General features: G+C 36.4%; 1 protein-coding gene and 1 pseudogene across 1 annotated transcript in view; both read right to left on the bottom strand.

The window, feature by feature from the left end:
- The window catches only part of DACH2 (dachshund family transcription factor 2), a 631,698-nt gene that overhangs the window by 283,299 nt on the left and 334,002 nt on the right, over positions 1-14,397 (bottom strand). The gene's annotated exons all lie outside the window — the stretch shown is intronic.
- LOC136142926 (ubiquitin carboxyl-terminal hydrolase 10-like) lies at positions 236-2,674 on the bottom strand (annotated as a pseudogene).

Below are 14,397 nucleotides of genomic sequence, written 5' to 3'. Positions count from 1 at the left end.
TAAAGATTGTGTATTTTGTTAAGTCAAGTGACAATCTATTTCAATCAAATGATTTTGATTTGGAAATTAGAAGTTAACAAACTATGTTGTGCACAAACTCCAAGGCGTCTCCTTTCATTCTAGCCTATTTTTGCAACAGGGAGAAAGAGTTTCTCTCTAAAGAATCACTGAAGATAGGAGGGAAGTCGGTGAGACTTGGTGCTCAATAAGCAGTGTTGGGCACAGACAGTGACAGCTACAGCAGGTCCACATGGCAGTAATACAAGAAGTAGGCTGTGTGTGCACTCAGTTGTGGGCTTCAACACTTGGTATTTGTTAATCACCTTGACCATCTGGTCGTTGATGTGCAGTCAGCCATTCAGACTAACCTGGAAGACATCCATGTTGTAGTGGTCACCAGTGTTGCTGCTGCTGTGGTGGTAGACCACTGCAAATAGCCTATAGGCTCTGTGACATTTAAAATTCTTATTTTTTAACCCCTGGAGAAAGCATTTCTTTATTAATTTACAAGTCTACAGGATATCCAATATTTTTTATAAGCTTCTGACTTCCACCAGTCTTCTCGTAAACAAACCATTTCAGGTACAACACGAGAAAAAGAGGGAGTTTTTCCAGAGTAACTCTTCAACTGATCTCAACCTCTTGTTTGTTTTTGGTGGTATAACCCTGGACAGATTCTCTTGTCACCAAGCTTTCCAACGCATCCTGGACGGTGTGTATCTTGTCCAACTGGATATCCAGCTGCAACGTGAAGAACGGCTGCAGGGTGGCAGACACTTCTGAACTCTGCTGGTAAACCACAGACCTGATGTGTTCACCAAAAATGCCAGTGATTGGGGTCTGGACAAAATCCGCCTGGTGAATGAACAAGGTTTTATTTCAGGGGCCAACTTGCTCCCATTAGTCCTCATTTCATTTGCCTGGTTCTTCCGGCTTGTCTTTGTTCACTGAGTGGTTTTTGGGTCCATTGGAAATAGTAAGTTTTTCATTATTTGCTGAGAGAAGTTTCTTTAGGTTCAGCATTTCCTCATAAAGTCCATTTAGAATGAAGCCTAAGTACTCCTCAGCATCTTTTTGGTGACCCTTTTCAGAAAGGCTCGACTTGATAACTGTCAGGAGTCTATAAGTATACGTTGGTTCAAAGGCAGCTCCAGGGCGGATATCCCTCAGGATCCCCAAGAGCTTGTCTGGGTTTTGGAGGCACTGGCATATTAGTAAACTTATTCATTAGCCGAACAAAGCTATCTATCATGGGTGTAGATATACAAGGCCTCTGCACTTTTGAATACAGAGGAATGAACTTCATCAGGTGATACATCAGAGGGCAAGCAACCAATGCCTGGAGTGTAGCATTAATGTAGCCCCAGTTTCCTTTATTGATCAACCCGCGGGTTTGCAATGACACTGGTTTATGAATCAAGGTTACGTTCTCCAGTAACTCTGCAATCTTTATGGCTACAGGATCCTCTGAAACTGGAACCAGCCCTTCCTTGACTTCAACCTGCTTTTCAGAGACCAGGGTAGAAGTGGTGGGAGGGGAATACTTAGTTTCCATGGAAACCACAGACAAGGAGGGAGAGGGGAGGGGAGGGAGTAGGAGGAAGAGGGCTTAGAATCCTGAAAAAGACTGACCCACGATTTTGCAGGCCAACTGGTGGGAGCAGGGCCTACCACAGAGGCCCGGGCATCTGCAGGAGGGGAGGTGCTCTTAGCTTTCTCAGGGTCCATGTCTGAGCTTGCACAGTGTGCAACTCCACCCTGCTGGCAGCTGTGCCCTCAACCAAGGATTCAAGTATTTGTGCATTGGCACCTCCAAGGTTCTCAGTAGTATCAGTCCCAACCTAAGGCTGAGCCACAGCTGTCCTCAAAAGGGTGTCCATGGCAGTCTCTGTGTGGTAGCAAGATTATCCAATGTCAGCCCCATGGCAGGCAGCCCTCGTGCTGCCCCTGCAGTCCTGGCCTTCTGATGAAGGCTCTAGGAAAGAACCACTAGGCACAGCATCACTGCTGAAGTCCGTGGCATCCTGAGGGCTGCCACAAGTTCTGGGTGTCCCTGACAGGGACACATCACCCATCAACTTTGCATCCTCTGTGCTTACACTGTTCTGGACTCTGGGATTGACGTGGCCATTGACCAAGACTTCTGTGGAAGTATACACTCGCTGCCATCTTTCAAGTAACTCTACCCAGGTGGACTGTTTTTGTTTTCTTTTTACGCTCCCTTTGTCCAAGACCACCCAAGATGTCATCATTTTCTAAAACTTCCACCTCCACATTAGTGCTGCCATCCAGAGCAAATGCAGAGCCTGGGTACTGTTAGTTGGTGGAGCTACAGTTCACTTCTGTATCTATGTCATCAGGGATCTTTTGGAAAGCTGTGCAAATAAGGATAAATTCAGGGGCCTAAGGATTCAATGTACTTGAAATACTGTATGTAGTTGGGAGTTCTCAGCAAAGTGTCAGTGTGTTCAGTTACTTCATTAACACCGAATTCAATTCTCTAATAGTCTTCTCCATTAGGTAGTTCATCAGCAGCTTGTGCACCAGGCAGAACTGCTCCACTACATAGACGATGCTCAAGCGAAGAGCAAGGAGTCACAAAGAACTAATGGAATTCATCAGAGCTAAAATCTCCAAAAATATACTGTGGGTTGCGGAGGGCCATGGAGGCCTGTTTCAATGAGCCTTGGTGCTCAACTGACTCCTCACGCTGCTTCCCTTCTAAATCAAATTTTGATTTGTATATATTCTCACTAAATTGTTATAGAACAAAAGAAACATTTGCATGCAATAAGTATTTATGGAATAAATGAAGAGGGGGAAGAGGATGGAAAAGCATTAAAGGAAGACAAGTGGAAATCAAGGATGTTCACAAGAGAGTAGAGTTCTATAATTTTATAGACACAAAAGAACTAAGGTACATTTTATTCCACCCATTCATTTTGAAATAAGCACCGAGTCTCTAGATGTTAACATTTCCCTTTTTTCAATGCATCCTCTATATTAAATACTTGTTCAAAAGACAAAAGTATAATTCTGTCCTTGAGACTGAAAAACAACAACAAAAACAGCAGCAGCAGCACACTCTCCCATGGAAATAAGCTCTTTTCCATTTGAAAGAACTTAATATTATGATCCTCAATAATGAAAGGAATCTGCATTGTATATTGCAGTAAAAATAACAAACCTGTAATGAAGATCTTCAACCAGAAATCATGGAAACTGGACAGTTTACTGTCTGCTCTTAATTTTTTTAGTCAGGATTTTTATTTTAATTGAGAAAGGAAGTCTGTATGCCTGGGTTTCTATTGGCCTCAATCATAATTTCCAACTGTATGTATTCACAGATGACTACATATTGTCCTCTATATGAATAGAAGGAAAAGATGTCTGCTGTCCCTTGACATACTATTCATTACAGTGAAAAGTAAATAAGAACTATTTCATCTTCAGAGTATTTTTCTATGACATTAAAATTGAAACAATATTAAAGTCACATTACAGATCTTTATTACATTAAAGACCTGTAACAGAAGATATACAGTAATAACACATTTTTGCTTTACTCTAATGCAGTAATAATGGTGTCAAGTTAGATAAAAATATTCACTAAAATAAACATTTGAGTTACAAGCTTAAGAGTTTGCAAACATTACTAGAAGCAAATGAAATAAATTTCAAGGTTTTAAATTGTGAAGGAAAGGTTGTGAGTTTAATTGTACTCCATAGTAGTATGAATTTCCTCTTTCCCTTAGAACTGTAAAGGGAAATCAGTAAATTGATGGGTAATCCAAATCAAGGTTCATCAAAACTCAGGGCCTTTGTTACATGTACAGCAAGGACTACTAAAATCATATACCATAATTTACCTGTGTGATTAGTGGTACAGAAATTGTGTACCTGGCCATACAGGGAAAGGTCAAAATACATGCTGTAACAAAGTTGGTGGTGCTTCTAGGTAAAACAGGTAAACACATACCACCCTTTCTCTCTCACACAACACAGTGATACCTAGATAGAATGCATGATGTAGCTCTTTGAGAATTCTGAATAGTATATTAGCAGGAGGATAGAGTAAGAACATCAGGATTCAAAGTACTACTGATCTGGTAGTAGGATTGCACAATTTCCCCTCCAGTATCTTCTAGCTTGAACTCAACATAGCCTGAAACATATAAATGGGCACTGGTGCAGACAGAGAGGGAAATAGGAGAAGCCCTCTGCCTCTGGCTTAAGGAGCAGGAAAGGAAAATCCTACCATTCAGAGATACTGGAAATCCTTGGTTTTTTGCTTTTGTTTTTTGTTTCTTTGTTTTCCTTTCTCCAATCCCTCATGTTCTAGCTCTCAATCTGTAGTGTGGAACCAAGAGTACAGGAAGTTCCCCTTCTGATCAGAGGAGATCTGGTACCAAGAACTTGGGGCCAAGCCCATTGATATTTTTTTTTTATTTCTGACTCCCCACCACGAGAAAATGAACACAGGCACAGGAATGGAAGTGCCCAATAAGGTGAAGTAACCAAGTCTCAAATAACTATCCAAAGGTCTGAAAAGAGGAGACCCAAAGAACTTGAAATCACAGGAGAAGTCAAGAAGAGGGAGCTACTCAAGACACTGAGCCTATAAAATAATTTATGAAATCCTGGTATCAAGTCTGAACTGTGTGTGCATGGGAATCTGATCTTATCCTGCATACCAAAGACTTTGAGAAATAAACTAAATGAAACTACTGCCAAGCACCAGAATGCCCTAGGTAATGCACACAAATGATAGATTTGAAAATCACTGCACAGACTTTTAACAACAATTACATTGAAAGCACAACACACAGTGTGGATGAGAAGTTGTGGCCTGAACATAAAAAGGTCGTTTCCTTGATAAAACAAAATATCAACATTCTGCACAGGCAACATTCTGCATAGGCTTTAAATAAGTCCTAAATTCTAACATAATATTCAAAATATATAGAATAAATTCTAAAGTTATTAGATACACAAGAACGAGGAAAGACTGAGCTTGCATGGAAGAAATAATCAATAAGAGATGAATTCTAGAACAGCGATGTTAGGAGCTCTGCAGAACTGCTCCCAGGGGAAAAACATAACTGATAAGAATTATTTGAAACCAAAAATTTTTAAGTCTGTTAGAAATATCCACAATTAAATACAGCAAAAGAAGAAACATTTATCCCCCCCAAAATATATAAAATCCCAATAAAAACAGCAAAAGTCAGTGACACTTGCGCCAGGAAACCCTCTCTCCCTCCCCTCTGCTTCAATTCAGCAGGATAGGTGCTGCACTATGAGCAGGTGTGACCAAAAACACAGGGTCGTCTCTTCCCCCAGATCCCAGTTAAGGGCTATGATATCTCTGAGGATGGAAAGACATTGCTCATCCTCCTCAGTTCCATGTTACAAAAGCTCTATTACATTCTGAGTGTTCTAGGTCTCTCTTCCTCCACCTAGCCACAATTTACAAGGCAGAAGCTCTAACAAGGTGCAGCAGAACAGAAACAGTGCAGCCCAGATCACTTTTGTCCCAGCTCATTCAAAGGATGAAGGTTCTATCTTGGGAAAGGCAAGTGAAGAAGAGCAGAAGTTACTGCCATGTGAAGCAGGGGTGTCATTCTGAGAGAAGTAAGCCACCTCCCTGTACCCTAATCCAGAGAAATGGTGCACAGTTGTTAACTGGAGAGACAGAGGTGGGCCATAATAACAGAAAACTAAGAAGCTCTTCCCAAGGGAACTGACTTTATTTGGTAGAGTTTTGGAAAGTTCAAACTTCATGGTGCTGTTGAGTATAATGGATATTTTAGATGTAAGCAATAAAGAGGAGGCTAAAAACTCCATGAGAACAACCAGTTAAACCACAGGCCAGCTAGCTGACAAGAGAAAACCAGGGAAAGAAACAATTAAGAAGATCCCTCCTGGGGTCAGAACAAACCTCAAAGAATAGCTTATAAAATCAACCCCTGCAAGTGGCCAGAATATAATTGGGTCAGACTATATGTAGTATTTATACCCCCAATGTGTTGTCAAAAATAAGAGAAAAATCAGCTGGTTATGACTCAGGGCTAAGGGCTGAATGAGATATCAACAGAGGCAAACAGCTTGACAGAGATATCAGAGAAAGTGACAGTCAAAGAGAACCATGATAAAACCTTGTCATCCCATAGTGACTGTATTTATGCTAAAGGCTGTGCCCTCTGAGGAGGAATAAAATAGACATTTTAAAAATGTTACTAGTAATAGAGAGGGACATTTTATAATAATAATGGTCAATAAATCACAAAGATGTAATGATTATAGATATATGTGCACCTACAAACAGAGCTCCAAAATGCATAGTGCAAAGCCTGAAATAATAAATGTAAAAATAGATAATTCAGATCATAGTTGGAGACTTCAGTAATCCACTTACAATAACAGATAGAACAACTAGGTAGTAGGTCAACAAGGAAATACAAGATTTGAACAATACTACAAAGCAAGTAGACCTAGATGACATCTATAGAATACTACACCCAAAACCAGCATAAAACATTCTCCTGAAGTACATAGAACATTCTACAGGATAGACCATATGCTAGGCAGTAAAACAAACATCAGTAAATTTAAAAGAATTGAAAACATGCAAGTTTTATTTTCTGAACACAGTAGAATGAAATTAGAAATAAATAAAATGAAGGGGATTTCCCTGGTGGTGCAGTGGTTAAGAATCTGCCTGCCAATACAGGGGACATGGGTTCGAGCCCTGGTCTGGGAAGATCCCACATGCCACGGAGCAACTAAGCCCATGTGTCACAACTACTGGGCCCGTGTGCCACAACTACTGAAGCCCACGCACCTAGAGCCTATGCTCCACAACAAGAGAAGCCACCACAGTAAGAAGCCCCTGCACTGCAACGTAGAGTAGCCCTCACTTGCTGAAGCTAGAAAAAGCCTGTGCCCAGCAACGAAAACTCAACACAGCTAGAAAGAAAGAAAGAAAGAAAGAAAGAAAGAAAGAAAGAAAGAAAGAAAGAAAGAAAGAAAGAAAGAAAGAAAGAAAGAAAGAAAGGAAGGAAGGAAGGAAGGAAGGAAGGAAGGAAGGAAGGAAGGAAGGAAGGAAGAAAGGAAGGAAAGAAGGAAGGAAGGAAGGAAGAAAGAAAGAAACAGAAAGAAAGAAAGAAGGAAAATTTAAAATAAATAAATAAAATGAAGACGTTTGGGGAATTCACAAATATGAGGTAACTAAAAAACATGTTCCTAAATTACCAATGGTTGAAACACAAGATCACAAGGGAAATTAGAAAGTCGTTTGAGATGAATGAAATGAAGACACAACATACCAAAACTTATTGAATGTAGCTAAAAAAGTACTTAAAGGGAAATTTGTAGATGTAAATGACTATATTAAATATGAAGATGGAAATACACTCCATGTTCATGGATTAGAAGACTTAATATTGTTAAGATGGCAATACACCCCAAAGCAATCTATAGATTCGATGCAACCCCTATCAATATGACAACAGCTCTTTTTTTTTTTCTGCAGAAATGGAAAATACAATCCTAAAATTCATATGGAATTGCAAAGGGCTCCAAATAGAAAAAAAAATCTTGAAAACAATAACAAAGTTGAAGAACTCAAACTTACCAATTTCAAAATTTAATACAGCATTGTAGTAATCAAGACTGTGGTACTTCCTTAAGGATAAATACCTAGATCAATGGAATAGAATTGAGAATCCAGAAATAACCCCCACATCTATGATCACAGGGTGAAGAGACCATTCAGTGGGGAAAGAATAGTATATTCAACAAATGATGCTAGTACAACAGGAGCTAACTCTAAAACTTTTAGAAGAAATTATAAAGGTAAATCTTGATGATCTTGGATTTGGCAACAGTTTCATAGATATGACACTGAAAGCACAAGGAACAAAAGGAAAATCTACGTAAATTGGAATTTACTAAGTTAAACATTTTTGTGTATCAAACACTATCAAAAGAGTGGAAAGACAACACACTGAACAGGAGAAAATATTTACAAATCATATATCTGATATGATTCTAGTATCCAGAATATGTAAATATTCTTACAACCAAAAAGCAGACAAACAATTAAATAATGGGCAAAGGAGCTGAGTAGACATTTCTCCAAAAAAGATATACTAACAGCCAAATAGGACATGAAGATACTCAATGTCATTAGTCATTAGTGAAATGCAACTCAAAACCACAAAGAGGTACCACTACACACCCATGAGGATGACCATATGGAAAAAAAAATAAGTAAGTATTGGGGAGGATGTGGAGAAATTAGAGCACATATACATTGCTGGTAGGATTGTAAGATGGTGCAATCACTGTGGAAAAAAGTTTGGTGGTTCTTGGAAAAGTTAAACATAGAATGACCATCTGAGCAAGGAATTCCACTCCTAAGTCTATACCATAATTGAAAACAGGTCTTAAAGCAAAAACCTGTACACTAATGTTCAGAACAGCACTATTCACAGTAGTGAAAAGATGGAAATAACCCAAATGACCATCAACTGATAAATGGATAAACAAAATGTGGTATATCTATAAAAATAATAAAAAATAGAAAATAATAGACATAGAAAATAATAAATATTGATACATGCTACACCATAGATGAACCTTGAAAACATTATGCTAGTGAAAGAAGCCAGATGCAAACGGCCACATATTGTATGATTCTTTTCACATAAAATATCCAGTACAGGCAAATCCACAGAGAAAGAAAGCAGAATAGTGGCTGCCAGGGGCTGGGAGAGGGAGTATGAAAAGTAACTGCTTAAGGAGTAGGGTATCACTTTGGGATGATGAAAAAATTCTGGAGCAACATAGTGATTGTACAATGCTGTGGCTGTACATAATGTTCCTGAATTGTACGCTTTATAATGGTTAAAATGGTAAAATTTTTTGCCTTTAAAAAATTATTTTCATTTACTTGGATCCCTCAAAAGCTTTAACTAAAATATTAATTTTTTTAACCCAATGTAGACCCTTCCCTACATCCACAAATTCACCAAATTAGAAAAGAATGGCTAGGTCCCATGATTGAGCATAAACACTGCAATGGTATTAACCCAAGTTTTTAGTAGGCTTTTTCTCGCCTTCATACACTAGTTTTCTACTTTTGTGTTTATGGTATTATGATAAGTGTGCTGGTTTTTGTAATCTTAACTTGTACTTAGCAGTAGATATATATAAATTATAAATTCAAATAAAAATAGAAAAGTTGAATCTTTGAGGTAGAGAATAAAAGGGAACATCGACAGTTCCTCCTTCTAAACTTTATGTTATGTGTATTTTTCCAGACAAAAAGTCTCAAAACAACAACCTTCTACCTTATGAAACCAGAAATAAAAGAAGAGAAAACTCAACCCAAAGCAAGTAGAAGAAATAAAATGGGAAAGTTTATAGGGGAAATAAGTGAAATAGAGAATAGAAATCAATAAATAAACTCAAGTAAACCAGAAGTTGTTTCTTTGAAAGATCAACAAAATTGACAAACTGTTAGATAGACAGACAAAAAGAGAGAGAAGATTCAATTGACTTAAATCAGAAATAAAAAAGAAGACATTACTAAAGACCTTACAGAAATAAAAAAGATTATAAACCTAGGTGTAATGGACAAATCCTAGAAACAGAAACAAACTATCAAAATTGACTCAAGAAGAAATAGAAAATGTGAGTAAATTGAATGCCAAAATCAAATATATCACAAGAAAACTATAAAACAATTTATCCTATGAATCTACATGCAAAAATCCTCAACGAAATACTAGCAAACCAAATTCAGCAACATATAAAAAGCAATATACACCATGGCCAATTGAGATTTATCTGAATAATTCAAGAATGGCTTAACATAGAAAATCAATTAATGTAATATACCATATTAATAGAATAAAGGGTCCAAACCATATTATCATATCAATAGAAGCAAATACAGCACTCTTTCTTAGTAAAAAACTACTCCACAACTGGGAATAAAGGGAACTTCACCTGATAAAGGGCATATACAAAATCTCACAGAACATCATAATTAATGCTTTGCCCCTAAGAGCATGAAAAAGAAAAGGATGCCTGCTATTGCCACCTCTGTTGAAAAGTGTACTGGAGGTTCAAGCTATAGGAATTAGTGAAGTAAATAAAATAAAAATCTATGAGATTAGAAAGGAAGACATAAAACTATCTCTACTCATGTATCACATGATATTGTATATAGAAAATCTTAAGGAATTCAATTTTAAAAGCTATTGAATTAAGAAAGTAGATCAACAAGGTTGTAGAATACAAAATCATTATATAAAATAATTGTATTTCTATAAACACCTAAAAATAACACAATGAAATTGAAATGACTATTAATTTACAATAATATCAAAAGAAATACAATATTTAGGAATAAATTTAACAAAAGAAGTGAAAAATGAATACTCTGAAAATTAAAACACAACTCATTAATTAAAAGGCAAATAGCCCAATTAAAAAATGGGCAAAAGGATCTGAATCAACCCTTCTCTAATGAATTATATACAAATAGCCAATAAACACATGAAAATATGTTTAGTATCAGTATCCATCAGGGGAATGTAAGTTAAAACCATAATGAAACATGTTGAAAATACAGACTTACAGCTTCCTAGAACAGAGGCCTAGAAAAAGAATTTTACTATTAGAGCCAATACCAAGGCAGAAAACTTAAACTGTAATTGCCAAAGGCTCAAAGTAGACAAGCTAGAGAGTTAAAAATGCCAGGGAGGGCCAGTCTTAGAGGGTCCCCCATAATTTTAGGTGTTTTACCTCCAGGAGATCTACCAGGTCCTCATAGTGAAGATCAGAGAAAAATCCCCTAGTACTTTTGGCTAGAAGAGGGGTAATGTAGCCATTTTTAAATATACCCAGAGCATTCTGTTCTTCTAATAAAAAATGACCTCAGGGAGACTATATTACCAGAGCCCAACTGACTGGAGTTTTACTGGAAACTAACTGACCTGGAGAAGGGAAAAACCTAACTCTAGATACCTCTGACAGATCTCCATGTCTAGACAATATTTAAGAAGTAGTCTCTAGGGAAACCCATGGTCCACAGGAGACAAAAACAAGGAAAATAGAGACAATTTTAGCTTCTTACACCTATAGAGACAGCAAACATTAAACACAGGCTAGCAACCACCCAGATAAAAATAAAACCTTACACTAAAAGGCCTATTTATCTAAATTCCTTTATCCAGTACATCTTGCCCAGCTTGCAACAAAACATCACAAGAGGGCTTCCCTGGTGGTGCAGTGGTTGAGAGTCTGCCTGCTGATGCAGGGGACACGGGTTCATGCCCCAGTACGGGAGGATCCCACATGATGCGGAGCGGCTGGGCCCATGAGCCATAGCTGCTGAGCCTGCATGTCCGGAGCCTGTGCTCTGCAATGAGAGAGGCCACAGCAGTGAGAGACCTGCATAACGCAAGAAAAAAAATAAAATCACAAGACACAATAAAAGACAAAACAAAACCAAAAACAAACAAAAAACAGTTTAAACAGACAGAGCAAACATCAGAACCAGACTCAGATATGGCAGAGGTTTAACAATTATGAGACTGAGAATTAAAAATAACCATGATTCATATGCTAAGGATACTAATAGACAAAGTAGACAACATGCAACAAAAGGTGAACTGATGTCGGCAAAGAGATGGGAACTCAAGAAACATGCAAAATGAAATGCTAGAAAGTTTTTAAAAACTAACAAAATGATGAATGCCTTTGATATGATCATCTATAGACTGGAAACAAAGAAAGAAAGAATAAGTGAACATGAAGAAAGGTCAATATGGACTTTGAAAACTTAAAATCAAAGAGAAAAAAGAATGAAGAAGATGGAACAAAATATCAAAGAACTGTGGGAAAACTACAAGTGTTGTAACATATGTTTCATGGAAATATCAGAAAGAGAAGAAAGAAAGACAGAGAGAGAAGACATATTTGAAGTAATAATGAAATTATTATTGTAGACACCAAATTATAGATCCAGGGAGCTCAGAAAACAAGAAGCACTATATATATATATATATATATATATATATATATATATATATATATATATATATATATATATATGCATGTGTGTGTTTGTGTGTGTGTGTGTGTATATACACACACACACAGAGTTGACCTATGAAGAACATGGGTTTGAACAGCACAGGTACACTTATATGTGGACTTTTTTCAGTAAATACTGCAGTACTACATGATCTGTTGTTGGTTGAATCCATTGATGCAGAAACAGGGATATAGAAAGCTGACTATAAAGTTTTATCCATATTTTCAACTGTGTGTGGGGAGTCATACCCATAACCCCCACGCTGTTCAAGGGTCAACTGTATGTATAACTATAACTAGGCGTATCATATTCAAACTAGAGAAAATCAAAAACAAAGAGAAAATCATAAATTAAAGAAGTAGGTGGATAAAGCCATACTTATAGAGGAGCAAGGACAAGAGTTATATAGGCTTTTTCTCCAAAAACCAGCAAGCAAGAAGACAGTGAAGTGTAATTTTTAAAGTGTTGAAAGAAAAGAAAAACACTAACCAATAATTCTTTACTCCATGACATTATCCTTCAAAAGTAAAGGAGAAATAAAGATTTGTTAGACAAACAAAAATTGAGGGGATTTTTTACTAGTAGACTAGCCATGCAAAAAATGTTAAAAGAAGTTCTTCAGAAAAGAGAATGATATATATCTAAAATCTGGAACTATATAAAGAAAGGAAGAACATTAGACAAGGAATAAATGAAGGTAAAATGAAATCTTTTATTTTCTTCATTTTTAATTGATTTAGCAGTTAGCAGTATGTTCAAAATAGTAATACCAATGATGCACTTGGCAACTTATAACATACGGATAGGCAAAAATGAATGATGGCAATATTGTAAGGGAGAGAAGAGAGGAATTGGGAATATTCTGTTATAAGGTAATTGCACTAACTGTAAAATTTTGGATGTAGTATTATTTGAGAATGGACTTGGATTAGTCATAAATGTATATTGCAAACTCTAGGGCAACCACAAAAAATAGCAAAATAAGAATATAATTGGAATGCTAAAAGACAAGATAAAATGGATTCATGTACACTGCTCAGTTAAAATCAGAGGCAGAAAAAGAGTAGGAATCAAAAGCAGACACAAAAAACAAGGACAGTGGATAGAAAAAAGCTACAAAAAAAGAAAAAAGCTACAAATACAATAGGTATTAATCCCACTATATCAATAATCACTTTAAATGTCAATGGTCTAAATATACCAATTAAAAGACAGAGACTATCAGAGTGTGTTAAAAACACCTAATTATATGTTATTCATAAGAAACCAACTTTAAATTTAAAGACACAGATAGATTTAAAATAAAGGGATGGAAAAAGACATATCACGCTAATACCAATCAAAAGAAAGCCGAAGTTTTCTTAATTTCAGACAAAACAGACTTCAGAGCAAGGGAAATTCTTAGGAATAAAGAAGGCACTGCATGATGATAAAGGGGTCAATTCTCCAAGAAAGTCTTAATTCTTAACGTGAATGTGCCTAACAACAAAGCATCAACATACATGACACAAAAGCTAATAGAACTTCAAGTAGAAAAAAACTAATCCACTCTTATAGTTGGAGATTTCAACACCCATCTATCAGTAATTGACAGATCCAGCAGGCAGAAAATCAGCAAGGACAGAGTTGAACTGAATAGCACCATCAATCAACTAGATCTAGTTTACATTTACAAATTCTTCATTCAACAACAGAAGAATACACATTCTTCTCAAACTACTTTGAACATTCTCCAAGACTGACCACATTCTGGTCCATAAAACATGCTGTTACAAATTTAAAGGACTAAAAATCATACAAAGTATGCTCTCAGATCCCAATGAAAATAAACTAGAAATTATAATAGAAAGATACTTGGAAAGCAGCCACATACAGACATTAAATAGCATACTTTTACATAACATGTGGATCAAAAAGAATTTCAAGATAAATTTAAAGTATTTTGAACTGAATGAAAATGAAAATACAATTTATCAAAATCTGTGGAGTGTGATGACTGCAGGACTTAGTGGGAAATCTATGAAATTGCATTAGTATATTACAAAAGAGAAAGACATAAAATGAATTATTCAAGCGTTCATCTTAGGAAACTAAAAAAGGAAAATCAAATTAAATCCAAAGAAAGTAGAATAAAAGTAATAATAAAATTACAGCAAAAATCAGTGAAATTGAAAACAGAAAATCAATGAAACCAAAACCCAATTATTAGAAAAGGTCTATTAAATTTATGAAACTTCTAACCTGCCTAACTAAGAAAAAAATGAGAGAATTAAATTACTAATATC

This window comes from Phocoena phocoena, chromosome X (assembly GCF_963924675.1).
Source record: "Phocoena phocoena chromosome X, mPhoPho1.1, whole genome shotgun sequence".
Classification (NCBI taxonomy): Eukaryota; Metazoa; Chordata; class Mammalia; order Artiodactyla; family Phocoenidae; genus Phocoena; species Phocoena phocoena.
Note: the sequence above shows the minus strand (reverse complement) of the source record. Positions and strands in the feature narration are given on the sequence as shown.